This window comes from Macrotis lagotis, chromosome 8, assembly GCF_037893015.1.
Source record: "Macrotis lagotis isolate mMagLag1 chromosome 8, bilby.v1.9.chrom.fasta, whole genome shotgun sequence".
NCBI lineage: Eukaryota > Metazoa > Chordata > Mammalia > Peramelemorphia > Peramelidae > Macrotis > Macrotis lagotis.
This window is the reverse complement of record NC_133665.1, coordinates 83,548,142-83,561,918: the sequence shown is the minus strand read 5'-3', so window position 1 is coordinate 83,561,918 and position 13,777 is coordinate 83,548,142. Positions and strand designations below refer to the sequence as shown.

The window sequence follows — 13,777 nt, the reverse complement described above, 5'->3', positions numbered from 1 at the left end:
ATTTCATCTGGGTGAGGCACTACATTACAAAAGCAGATCAACATCTTGGCAATTTATCGTCTTACAGAGTGTGACTAGCCCAGGGTCACCCCACCAGTGAGTGTTGTCAGAGGCCAAACATGAACCAAGTAGGCTCAAGCGTCTGACTGCCAGACACTTCTGGAGAAAGGCAGACAAAGTCTTTGTCCAGCTTCCTGTACCAGAAACTAGAAAGGCATAAAAAAAGGTCCTTTTCATCCCCACTCTAGCAGACCTTCCTCTATGTATTTTCTCCCTTAATTAGGATGTGAACACCTGGAAAGCATTTCTCTTTGCTACCCTAGTGCTTAGCACAATGTCTTCACACCTAATAATTGCTTAATAAATATTTTTATCATTCATTTAATCTCTGATGTAGACATAGCTAATAGAAAAAGACTTAAAAAAAAGTGTGATGGTGCTTTTTTACAAATAGTTTCTTGTTTCTTCCTAATGACAACCTTGGGCAGCAGGTGCTATTATGATTCCCTTTTTTATATTAAAGGAAACTGAGGCAAACAGATACTTGCCCTGAAGTCAGGCCACTGGTGTCTTTGATCTCAATTCTTTCTGTTTCCAAGAGCAGTGCTCTCTATCTACTGAGCCACCATGCAACTCTTGATGACTTTATGACACTGTTATCATTGCCAACTTCTTTGGTATATTCTCTATCTAAAATACAGTTACATGAAGTAAATAGCTTACAGAATAGCCCAAGGTATAAGATAGAGGTGTCAAAAAACATAGCAGGGGACAGCTAGGTGGCACAGTGAATAGAGTACTGCCCTGGAGTCAGGAGTTCAAATATGACCTCAAATGCATAATACTTTCTTAGTTGTGTGACCTTAGACAAGTCACTTAACCCCATTGCCTTACAACCCCCCCCAAAAAAACACAACAACTAAAAAAACACAGTAGTATTCCCCAGTGTAGCTTAACAAAAATGATAAAAAAAAAAACATATATAACATGACTTTTAAGAGCTAAGTCAATAGTAACCCTGTAAGAATTCTTATGTCCAGTTTAGTGGCCCTTCTTTCTATTTGAGTTTGGCACCATACTTGTATAATTTCCCACAAAAAAATAAATATGGAAGACTATATGTATCTACATTTATAATCAAAGATATATTTCTGTCTGAATAGAATAGAAATAATTATACATGTCAAATAATAATATACTACTAACATAATATACATATTAGTTATATTATAATTATTAGTATTGTATTTTAAGGTATTAGGCATGTATATATTCTATATTATACATGTATTATATCCTACCATCTGTGCAATTGAAGTTTCTATTTCTCTAGTTCAAATTCTGTTTCCATTTAGAATATTTTTTGAGATGTATGTTGACAGTTGGCTTCACCATTTCTGGAATCTGAAATAACAATGAATATGGAAAACTGAATTTTAGTCCCAACTCTACAACTGACTTCAATATCACTGTCCTTTGGCAACATAATTTAATCTCTATGCCTTAGTTTTTCTAATTACAAGCTGTAGATAATGGCATTTTTCTATCTAACTTCATAAGAGTAGAAAAAACAAGATGATGAAATTGACTTAATGTAAATGTACTACGTAAATTTGGGTAATTGCTAATAGAGTGAGCTTTATTGGCCAAGTATATTATTGAGATAAAAATCTTGAAATAGGCCAAGTTTCAAGATAAACAGCCTTCTAATTTGGTGCCTGAACATGATTTGATAACCAGTTTGGTAAGGTGGCCAAATAATTTATGTGAAACTTTCTTAGTTCCTTAGATAATGGCATTTATTTTGATGATGATGATTATAATAGTCTTCCATTAAAATCCTACTGTGTTGCTTCATCATGGCATGTCAGTGACCCTGAATTCCCAAAGGCTATACCAACAACAGGACAGGATCAAGCATGTCCTGTCCTGGTTTTTTGAGAATGTCCCCAGCATCAGTTACATGTCCCTTGCCTGTGGGCAATTCAAATTAAATTTCCAGAACTCCATGACCAAAATCTTGGCTACCAAGTATTTTAGTTTTTTTGGACACAGGAACTCCTTTTATTAAAAGTCAGAAAATTTGTCATCTCCATTGGTTAGGAGACTATCCACAACAATGAAATCACACATCTTTGAAGCAACCATTGTAATAATGATAATATTTAATATTGTGTTGGTTATTGTGATACTCCTTTCAAGCTGACAGCTATACTAATAAATATCCTAGTTTTATTAGTTATATCAAATGACCTATTACCTAAATACATTGATTCATTTCCATTTAATGAACATTTATTAAGTATTCATCTATGTCAGGCACCAGGGATAAAAGACAGAAACAAAATATGTAGTTCCTACCCTCAAAAAGCTTACATTCCATGATTCTTCCCAGTACATTTAAAATTTACAGTACAACTTTAAAAAAGTTTTCAAAGTCACACTTATGACTTTGGAATAGTCCAACATGTATTTAAGACTATGGTATACTGTTTCTCATGTTGGTAAGCTTGCTTTGTTATTTCTTAAATCAGTCAGAGTATAAAAACCCTTATTCTACTCTCAATAGTTTAGCTGATTATGTGAGAGCAATACAATTTTTTTAATAACTGTTTTGATTTTCAGTGGCTTCTAAATGAACACATTTAATTAATACAGTTAGAAATACAAGTTTGCCCCTGGGCTCCTATGTGTTTGGGGGTTAGTTAACAAATATTTAGTTGAGTGCCTACTTCATTTTGGCATTAGGCACAGATGGAGGAATATCAAAGAAAGCATATATAATAAAAGGGAGATAACAGACCTGGGTTTGCACCTGGGGTCTGCCATTTATTATCTCTTTCAGATCCAATTGGCAAGTAACAGCTTTTCTGAGCCTCAGCTTCCTCATTTGTAAAAAGAAGATAATTAAATCTCTAACACTTACCTCACAGGACTGTTGCAAGAATCAACTGAGATAATGTAAATAAAGGACTTTGCAAACCTAAAAAGTTCCATATTCAGCCAAATTGAGAGGATGGTATTACACTATGTTCCTTCTAGATATGATCCCTATCCTTTGGAAATTCAGTTAGCCACTGAGAGAAGAATTTACATGAATGAATGTGTCTTGCTAGTCAACTTATTATTCAACTTTATGATTCAGAAATAAAAAGGCAGATCTTTTCTTTCTATTTTTTCTGAGTCATGGATTGGGAATATTTTAGTTAAATTCAGTGAATATTTATGAAGTTCTTACCATGTGCCAAGTATCCTTCTAGGAACTGGAGATACAAAGGCAAGGGCAAAACAATTCCTAGCTTCCAAGAATTTCTTTTCTAATAGGGGAAATAATATAAGCATACACACATACAGACATATAAATACACATAAAATAAGTTTGGAAAGGTAGGTTGGAACGAAGTTGTGAAGGACTTTAAACGCAAAACAGAGGATTTTGTATTTCATCTGGAGTCAATAAGGAGCCATTAGAGTTTATTATCTAGAAGAGTAACATGGTCAGATCTGTGCTTTATCAATATGGCAGTTGTATGGGAGATGGATTGGAATAGGGAGAGATGAGGCAAGTAGTCCAATTAGAAGATTATTGCAGTAGTCCAAGTGAGAGGTGCCAAGGGAGCCTGAGCTATGCCTTGTGAGTAAAGAAGACATTCACGGGCAGCTAGGTGGCACAGTGGCTAGAGCACTGACCCTGGAGTCCAGAGTACCTGGGTTCAAATCCAGTCTCAGACACTTAATAATTACCTAGCTGTGTGGCCTTGGGCAAGCCACTTAACCCCATTGCCTTGCCAAAAAAAAAACCTAAAAAAAAAAAAGACATTCGAAAGGGGAATGGTGAGAAAGAATCTAGGATAATATGCTACTGATTTGGTCATATGAAGTTAGCTACAATAAGAAATTGAAGATGATTCCAAGGTTGCACAACTGGGTGATGGAAAAGATCTTTGACGGAACTAGAGAAGTCTGGAAGAGGAGTGGGTTTGAAGTGAGAAAGTTCATTGGTTCTATTTTGGACATGTGGAGTTTGAGATGTCTCTGGGATCACCTGACTTATGATAGATGTATAGATTGAAGTCATCTACATAGGGATGATATTTAAACCTATAAAGTAGGGGGAGTAGAAATAACATGGACATAGAAAATTAAATACAAAATACATACAAAGTAATTTCTGGGCTTTTCTGATGTGAAGGGCATTTCAAAAGGTTCTAGATCTGAAAGGGCCATCTAGTCCAATTCTCTCATTTTATAGATAAGGAAACTGGGGTCCAGAGAGGGGAAATTACTTGCCCTAAAGTGACAGAGCTAATTAAGCAGATGATCCAGTATTTGAACCTAGGTCTTCTCACACCAAAACAAGGGGGGCTCATTTCACTGAACTATGCTACCTTCAGAGAATAACTAGTCAGTTCACCTTAAACATTTCTGGGATTAATTTCAGGCTTCTAGAAACAAAAGCAGTTTAATTATTTTTCTGTTTCCTAATAACAGACATCAATTTATGATCTTTGGTTATTTTTGTGTGTCCAAAGGCAATTTTTTTTAATAACAAAGAATAAAACTAGTAATTGTTCCACAATAGTACTATACAGTACAATAGGAGAAGTAGTGGGGGTGGAGAGCCAACCTTTAAATCAAGAAGAAATAGTTCACACCATCCCTCTGAAACATGCCAACCATATGACCACAGGCAAATCATTCAACCTCTCAGCACTTCAAGCAACTCTCTCACTTGAAGATCCAGGCACTTCCTCACACCTATGAAAACAGAGGTCTGGACCACCCCCTGTCCACTTCCAAAACTGCAGTAGTAGTCAAAAGAAATCTATTCTAGAATTCTTTAAGTATATATACACATACACATTATATTCTCTGTTATCCACTCTTATGTTTATCACTATTTCAGCACACATAGAGTACAGTAATATATTGCTTAGGAATCCTTTGGGAACAAAGTTTCTTTGTAACAACATTGTCCGTATTAAAAAAAACAACAATTTTGTAATCTTATAGCTATTTTGCTGACATCTTGAGACTTAACAGGAATGTCCCTACTAAGCTGTGCCTATGCCCAGGTGGGGAGGACCAACAAAAAAAAGGCAATGGTTGTGTAATGGAATTGGCATTAGGTCTGGAAGTAAGAGATATGGCTTCATTTCCCAGTTCTGCTACCTGTGAACCTGTGAGAAACTTGGGCAAGTCTTTGAATATCAGTTTCCTCATCTGTGACATGAGAGGATTATACTATGGAATTTCTAAGGTTCTTTCTAGCTCTATCTATGAGTCTTGGCTCCAGTTCTTTACACTTGTGATGATGATGACGTTTATCCTTCCTTCTCAAAGAAGACCATGACACCTGGGAGGTGATGCCATGCACGTGAATTGGATTTGAGTGAGGATGGATTGCTAAGTCACCAGTCTCACTTTCTTCTTCAGAGTCACTGGGCAGATATGAATCAGAACAATTGGAGATAGTCCTAAATGTGAGGCAATTAGGATTAGATGACTTGCCCAAGGTCACACAGTTAGTTGGATTTGAACTCAGGTCCTCCTGATTTCAGGGCTGGCACTCTATCCACTGTCCTATCTAGATGCCATTTTACACTTGTATTCAGCATCTCTATACCCCCCTTATTTTATATATATATATATATACATATATATATATGTATGTATGTATGTATTTAGTTTTTTGCAAGGCAATGGGATTAAGTGGCTTGCTCAAGGCCACACAGCTAGGTAATTATTAAGTGTCTGAGACTGGATTTCAACTCAGGTACTCCTGACTCCAGGGCTGGGGCTCTATCCACTGCGCCACCTAGCCTCCCCTTTATTATATTTTCTAACTACCTTTTGAAGGTTTTTTTTTTTAAATCTCTAAACCTCAATCCCACTTCTCAAAATAGAAAATATTCTGGTATTTATACTTTTGACTGCTTTCTTATACTTTAGCTTGAATAGGTTTCATGAGTTTTATGGATCTAGTGTTTGCATTTTAAGCCTTTTTCTATTAGGAAATAAAAGATTTTATTTCAAGTTAAAAGAACTCAACAAGTTTTTAAGTAGGTGAAGAAATTTAAGGAGGTTAAAGGAGACACTTGAGATTAGCTATGTATAAGGTTAGCCCTGAAGATAAATACAATTTGTTATTTTTTTAGAATGACAAGGGTTGAGGCCAGTAGGATGAGAGTGGGTGGGGATTTCAATGCAACCAGCAAACCATAATATGCCCCCTTTTTCTTTGGCTAGGAGAAAGAATATGAAGCTAGAAGGTGGGGAAGCAGGGTACTTGCTATCCTGTAGATATTAAATATTTGGAATTAAACATTCCAAAATTTATTAGAGATCACAGAGTGTAGAGTTCAGGTTCTTCCAGAGAACCAGTCTATCTTCAACAGGTACGGGAAGAAACTTACTTTGCCACCATCCCCATTTCTCCCTGCACATCAATCAGAACTCTTATTGCATTGTAAGTTGATTTGGTTCCCCAAAAATAGGATATTTAGAGTGTGAGACCTGGTTCCCTTTTTCATTGCAAACTTATTCTCTTGTGCCCCATCTCCGAAATACATGTTTTATATTTTCTGGTCTATTGAATTTAATTAATATTTATATTTTAAATATGCTCAATTTTAAACATATAGTCATTTTTGGTACCATGGTTAATAATAATAATCAGCATTAACATAACTCCTGCAATGTATTAGGCACTGTGCAAATATTATCTCATCTGATCACAGTAACCCTGGGAGGAAGGTACTATTATTATTCCCATTTCACAGATAAGGAAACTGAGATAAATAGAAGTTATGGGACTTGCCCAGGGTCACATAGTTTGTAGGTGAATGAAGACTGGATTTGAATTCAGGTCTTCTTAACTCTAGGTCCATAGCTCAGTTTTCTTCTCCCAATTTTGTGATCCCTTGGAGTACATATCTATATATGTATCTTTTTTATATAGCACCTTCTATATAATTTCTGTAACTGGTAACAAAGTTTTTGAAAATGAAAGGTATTGCTGTAATAATTTTTTTGTCATTAATAGAAGTTCTAGGAGGCAGCTAGGTGGGGCACTGGATAGAGCACCAATCCTAGAATCAGGAGGACCTGAGGTCAAATTTAGACTCACATACTTAATAATTACCTAGCTGTGTGACCTTGGGCAAGTCACTTAATCCCATTGCCTTGCAAAACAAGTTAATAGAGGTTCTAGATTATAAAGGAGAACAAGAACGATATCTGGTCTGAATTTTTTTACCGCCCTTAGCTTCTAGAACATTTATTTTCATATTTCATGGTACTCAATAAATTTTTGTAGTATATGAAAGGCATCTGAGGGCAGTTGGGGAATGCAGGACAAAATTATTCCACTGAACTTGCCCTTAATGAAATTCCAGGATGATTTGCATGACCCTGATGCTAGGGGCATGATGGGAGGTGTACTTGCTCCAACTAAATATCAAGTCAACCAAAGAAGGTTCTGAAGTGGAGTCATTCAAAAAGGTAGCCTAGGGGCATGTAGGTAGTCCAGGCCCTGGAGTCAGGAGGACCTGAGTTCAAATGCAACCTCAGACTCTTAATACTTTCTTAACTGCATGACCTCGGGCAAGTCACTTAACCTCATTGTTTTGCAAAAAAAAAAAAGATAAGATTTATTTTAAGGTCTTTTACTATACTGGCTGAGTACAACTGTGGGTCTAACTCAAAAATAATAGAAGACCTGACTCCATGGGCTGACTCACAAGAGTTAGAACATCCCCTTTTGGGGTGATCACCTAGCAGCTATGGTTCATCTGAGAAGCAGCATGTGACAGTATACTTCAGTGGAGAAATAATAGTTTAGTGGAGTCAGCTGCAATTACAGCCCAGAAAATGATCATCAGTGATCAGTGAAATAACATCAGTGACTCTTTAGGGAAGCAGTCATTGGTAGTTGCTGAGGGAGAGCAGTTTGACAGCTGGGAAGTGTGAATTGTCTTAACTATAAGTGTTCTCTTTCCCCTTGAAGATATGAGACTCTGTGACTGAATATGTACCCTTTGTGTATAGGGGAAATTTCTCTTAGTTGTCTATCTTGCGTTCTGTTTTAGTAGAAGAACCTTTGCTTTACTCTAATGTAAAATGTTTTATTTTGGTTTGGTCATGGAGAAAGTTAATAGTTATGGGGGACTGTTAGACTGTGGTTTGAGATAAATAATTTATCTCAAGAATCATGAATCTGGGAGGAGTCTTTGGAGCATTACAGTTGTTGAATTATTTCATAATTGTAAAGTGATGTTGAAATTTCACTATATATCTACTAAGTGACTCAAAGTCATATAATGACTATACAGAGGTTGTAACACATCAATGATGATATAGTGATTCCTTCTCTGTTGTTTATAAATATCCCCAGATCTTCCCCATCCTTGAAAAATTCTTCATTTGACCTGAAATCTTCCCTCAAGTTATCAGACTCTATCTGTCCTCTCTATTATAGCCAAATATCAAGAAAGAACCATCTGCATTTATTGGTATCACTTTTTTAACCTACAATTTCCTTCCCAACCTCTTGTAATAGGTTTCTTTCCCACTGATCAACTGAGACTCCTCTTTCCATTGCTATTATTCCCTTTCTTAATGGCTAAGCCAATGACTTTTTCTCAGTCTTCATCCTTCTAAAATTCTTAGTAGCATTAGACAATGCAAATCATCTTCTCCTGAATATGTTCTTTCTCCTGATTTATCATGATGTCACTATTTCCTAGTTGTCCTACCTGTATGGTCTTTCCTCAATTACCTTTGCTTATCATTCATATTTCATTTCTTATGTAGAGGACCCTTTAGTGGACCCCTTTCTCTATATACACTTTTTGGTGATCTCTTCAGTTTCTATGAATTCAATTATTATCTCCACGAAGATTATTCCCCAATCCAAAGATTCATCCCCCTTATTTCTCCTTTGAGCTCAGGTCCTGAATTACCATAAACCTGGTAGATATTTCTATATTTAAATCCTATGGACATCTCAAACTTAATCGTACCAAATGCAAAACTCTTCTTTTCTCCCAAACCTAATTCTCTAAATTCCCTATTTCTTTTAAAGGCACCACCATCTATAAAATCAATTCAAATTTGCAATCTTGGAGTCATCCTCCATTCAACATCCATAGCCAATTTCCAAATCTTAATTATTTTGCTTCTAGAATATTTCACTTATCTATCCCTTCTTCTCTTTACTCAACCTCTATCTTAATTTAGACTTCTTTTCACCTCTCTCTTAAACTACTGTAATTGTTCCTAACTGGTCTCTATTCCCCATGTAGCCATCAAATCTATTGATTCTTAATGAATAGGATATTCCAAGCTACATTCCAGCTCAAGAAGCCTTGGTGGGGGTAGTGAAGTGACACAGTAATATGTTTGCCCTTCATTTTCAAAGAAGACTGCAACATCATGGAGGAGATGCCATGACAAACACGTGAATTGAATTTGAGTGAGGGGCAGCTGTGCTAAGTCACCAGCCTCACTTTCTCCTCCAGAGCCGTCTGGGTCCAGTGGCCAGATATGTATCAGGATGATTGGAGATGACCCTGGATGCAAGGTAGTCAGGGTTAAGTGACTTGCCCAAGGTCACAAGAGTGATCCTGTAAGTTAAGAGTCAAGTATGTATGAGTCAAGTCAAGTGTATGAGTCTGGATTAGAACTCCCATCTTTTTGACTCTATCCACTGCACCACCTAGCTTCCCCAAGTGGTGGCACAATGGATAGAGCACTGACCCCTGGAATCAGAAGGACCTGAGTTCAAATTCGACATTAGACACTTAATAATTACCTAGCTATGTGACCTTGGGCAAGTCACCCAACCCCACTGCCTTGCAAAAAAAAAAAGCCTCAATGTCTCACTATTGCCCTATGATTAAAATACAAACTTCCTTGTTTGACATTTAAAGCCCTGACTGATAGCTCCAACCTCTCTCTATCCTGAATTAGTTTTTCTTCTTCCTCATGCACTCTAAATTCTAAAAGAGTTAGTTTACTCCATTTCTCCTGAAGAACCATTCCAATTTCTCTCTTTTCCTTTGAATAGATTGCTTCCCATACCTGGAATGCTCTTCTTTCTCACCAGTACTTCTGGGATTTCCTAGCTCCATTCAGGATTTAGCTACAATCACTCCCTCACAAGGACTACCTGTTCTCCCAGTTGTTAGTGGTCTTTCCCCTCACTAAATGACTTTACATTTAGTTTGTATATGATTTGGATTTACTTATCTTCTGAAGACAAAGGCTATCCCACTTTTGTCTTTGTGTCCCCAAAGCCCAGCATGGTTTCTGACATATCTTATTTAGGTGCTTAATAAACGTTTTTGAGTCATGGATTATCTGTGTACTTAATGTTTCCCCCCCAGCCCCCAGGAAAATATAAAGAACATTTAGTGTGCTGAGGCTGTCTTCATTTATACCATTGTATCTTGAATACGTTTTCAGTCAAATAAGAGTCACTTAATAAATAATTTCTGTATTCAATCAAATTGGAATGGATTGACTATAAAACACCTAAGCAAGGACATACATGAGCAAAAAATGAGGTTGAACTGGTCATGCTGCAAAAATGAGAGAGAGAGAATATTAGAAGAACCAGAAGATAATATCCAGATCATCAGGTCAGTCCTCTATGGAAGATTAACAGAAAGACAAGAACAGGATTAACATAGAAGGAAGGCAAATGTAGTCAGAATACTCATATAAGTGTACTCTTTGAAATATAGATGTAATGATGAACCTGAGGTACACTTTAAAGTATATTCTGAAACATCAAAATTCAGTTTTGATTAGAATAGTTTTAATTATAATTTATTATATATGATTATATTATATAATTTAATTATCATATTCTAATAATTTGACAATTGGTCATCTATATGTGCTACACAATTCTGAAACATAGTTGGAATATTTGAGTAACCAGAATATTCCATTCCCCAACCATCCTGGAAAGCATCATCTTCCTTCTCATTGAATATGACCCTGTAGCTATGGGCCAAAGTGTGTGTGCAAAGGTTAGTACTATGTGTAACTTTCAGGCCTTTCTTCATGTGTTTAAATGTATTGTCTAATTCTGGTTAGCTATGCCCCAAAGGATTTTAGAACACTTTGACATTTTGCATAGCAAATCACTCTGAACAAAGAGGGAATTCCACTAATACATAAGAATTAGTCCATCAATTATATTTATTAAGGGCCCCAAATGTGGTGAGTAGCTACATGCCCACAATCAAATTGCATAAAAACCCAAACTGTCTCCATATTCTCTTTGTTGGGGGCCATTTCAACTTTATGCAATTTATGAAATTAGGCTTTCCTAGTTAAAAAATAATTTTCCAGCTTATGTAAATGAGCTTCAGAAAACCAGACATCCTGTGTGTTTTGTTTCTATATAGGATTTGGCTGCACTCCTATAGTACATAGTGAGAGTATGATGTTTTCCATTTTTCAAGGGTATAAACTGAAGTACAGAACTTGATTAGCTCATGGTCACAGAGTGGCAGATCAGGGAATAGAGGCCAGCTCTTCTGACTTTTGGCTCAGTTCACTCTGCACTAACTACAAATAGGCAGTCTTTTAGTTGATTAGCCTACATAGCATCCCTCAGAGGCAGATGCCCATTAGATATGTGAGGACATAGACAAACAGGGTGACTGTGTCTCGGCAAGTCAGTAGAAGAGCCTATGGAGAACTCAGTCCATTTGTCCAGATGCTTCTCTCCCTTTAATTGCCATGAAAGTCTAAGCATTTCTGTTTGTACCACAGTTTTGAAGTCATGGGGTTTGTTATTGAACATTTGCTGCAGTTTTATTTAATGTTTTACATACATTAAGGTGATTTTCAGACTCCTGTATCATCTGGAGCACAGCATAACCAAGGTTATGAAGCAAACTAAATAAACATGAAATTAAACATGAAAAAGACATAGTCAATAATAAATTCAATTTAAATTTAATATAATTCTAAATCAGTAATTTCTTAGGGTGAGCTAGAGCAAAATATTTTTGTGGGGGGGGCAGTGATGATACACTGTAAGACAGTAGTTGATAGTGAATTCTTACCCAATTAATCTCTCAATCTAGTTTTAGTCTATGTCCTGAAGCTACTGTCAACTGCAGATGCTCCAGGGTTTGATGTCTCCTTTAAACAATATTGGAATACAGGAATACTCTAGGACAATGTATACCTCAGGAAACTTTCTAGGGCCCTACTTTCTCAAAGGAGGTTTAAATGAATGGTCAGAGACAAAGAGGGTAGCCCAGAATGATGCAAATGTCAGCACTGATGTCATAAATAAGCCCAACTCTCCTCCCATGGCCTGGTTCAGGGTCTTGCCTAATAATAAACCTTGAGATAACCTGACCAAGGACATGAGGTACTATGTCTAGGTTAACAACTGGGACTAGAATACAGTTGTAGGTCAGAATATAATAAATTTACAAGGGCTTAAAATTCAGAGATGCGCAATTCAGAGCTTGTGTAAGCAGATTTATCCTCACATCAATCTACTTTTTATTAACAGTCAGTGTAAAGGGTAGGTATCATGATTCAGGGAAGAAATGCTAGGTTAAGGTACAAGTGGAATGCAATTGAGGAATACTGACTAAAAACAGAGATAATTACAGTAGCCATTTATAAGGTCATCAGGAGATAACTAGGGGGTGAAGTATGTGTGTACACTCCTGAAAGGAATTTTATACCACATCTCACATATGTTTGCCAGAGAAAGGACACAATCAACAGTAACCAAAGCTGGCTTGTGATTTTTTTGCTCAGGTCTGTTCTAAACTAAACCAATAACTTATTTCTGGATCTCTCAAATAACTTGTTTGGCTTAGAGTATAAAGCCCAACTGGCTTATTCATTAGCAAGTTGGAATAATTCTCCAAACCATCAAGTTGTTTTTACCTATGAAGCCAAAGAAATTTTTTTTAATCCATTTTCTTGAGTAAATGAATATTGAAAGTTGTTTGTTCCAGATCTTTTGGGGGAAAACTGTTAATTCATTTTTGAGCCACATAGTTGAAAACTAATTTTATTCTGTTAGTATTAGCCTATACATAATGGTGCTAAAGAGAGTAGATATTTGCAAAGAAAGTAGGGTAAAAATGATTAATATTATTTTGTTCTTGATCACTTTTGGAAATTGCTATTGTTTAATTTAAAATTACAGTAATTTAATTGATTTTACATTTTAAAAATATATCTACAGCACCTTTTTAAAAATCCATTTAATGTTTATTTATTTTGCTTTATGACCCTACTTAAACTGTACATTAGAGAAAATTCACCCTGATATATGTAAAGCATCCTTTAATAAAACTAAAACTGATATTCAAACTATGTGAATTCAAACTATGTGAGTTCAAAATGATGGTATAATTAGAAATGCCCCAACTTCTTATTGCAATTGATGGAAAAATATTTAATGGTAAGAAAAGCAACTAGCAAATGGACCGAGTTCTCTATAGATCCTTCTACTGACTTGCTGTATGAAGCTTTATTAATAATGTAATAACTGAGCCCTTATTGACCAGGCTTTTTATAATAATAATAACAATAATAATTCTTTGATCAGTATTTTGTTAACCTAAAAGATTTAATAAGAATATATTAAGATCATAATTTTAGAGCTGTAAATTACCTCAAAAGTCATATTCTTCAATCTTCCTCCTAATTTATAGATAAGGAATTGTGGCCCAGAGAACTAGATTGTGTAGGTAATGATCACAGAATTTCAGAACTGGAAGGC

General features: G+C 36.0%; 1 long non-coding RNA gene across 1 annotated transcript; it reads right to left on the bottom strand.

Annotated features, from left to right (window-relative positions):
* Positions 1–1,307: 1,307 nt before the first annotated feature.
* Positions 1,308–12,221, bottom strand: LOC141495084 (uncharacterized). Its single transcript, XR_012470655.1, has 3 exons — positions 12,087–12,221; positions 11,853–11,916; positions 1,308–1,404 (listed from the first exon to the last, which is right to left on the bottom strand). It is a non-coding gene; the product is annotated as an uncharacterized LOC141495084 (long non-coding RNA).
* Positions 12,222–13,777: the final 1,556 nt, after the last annotated feature.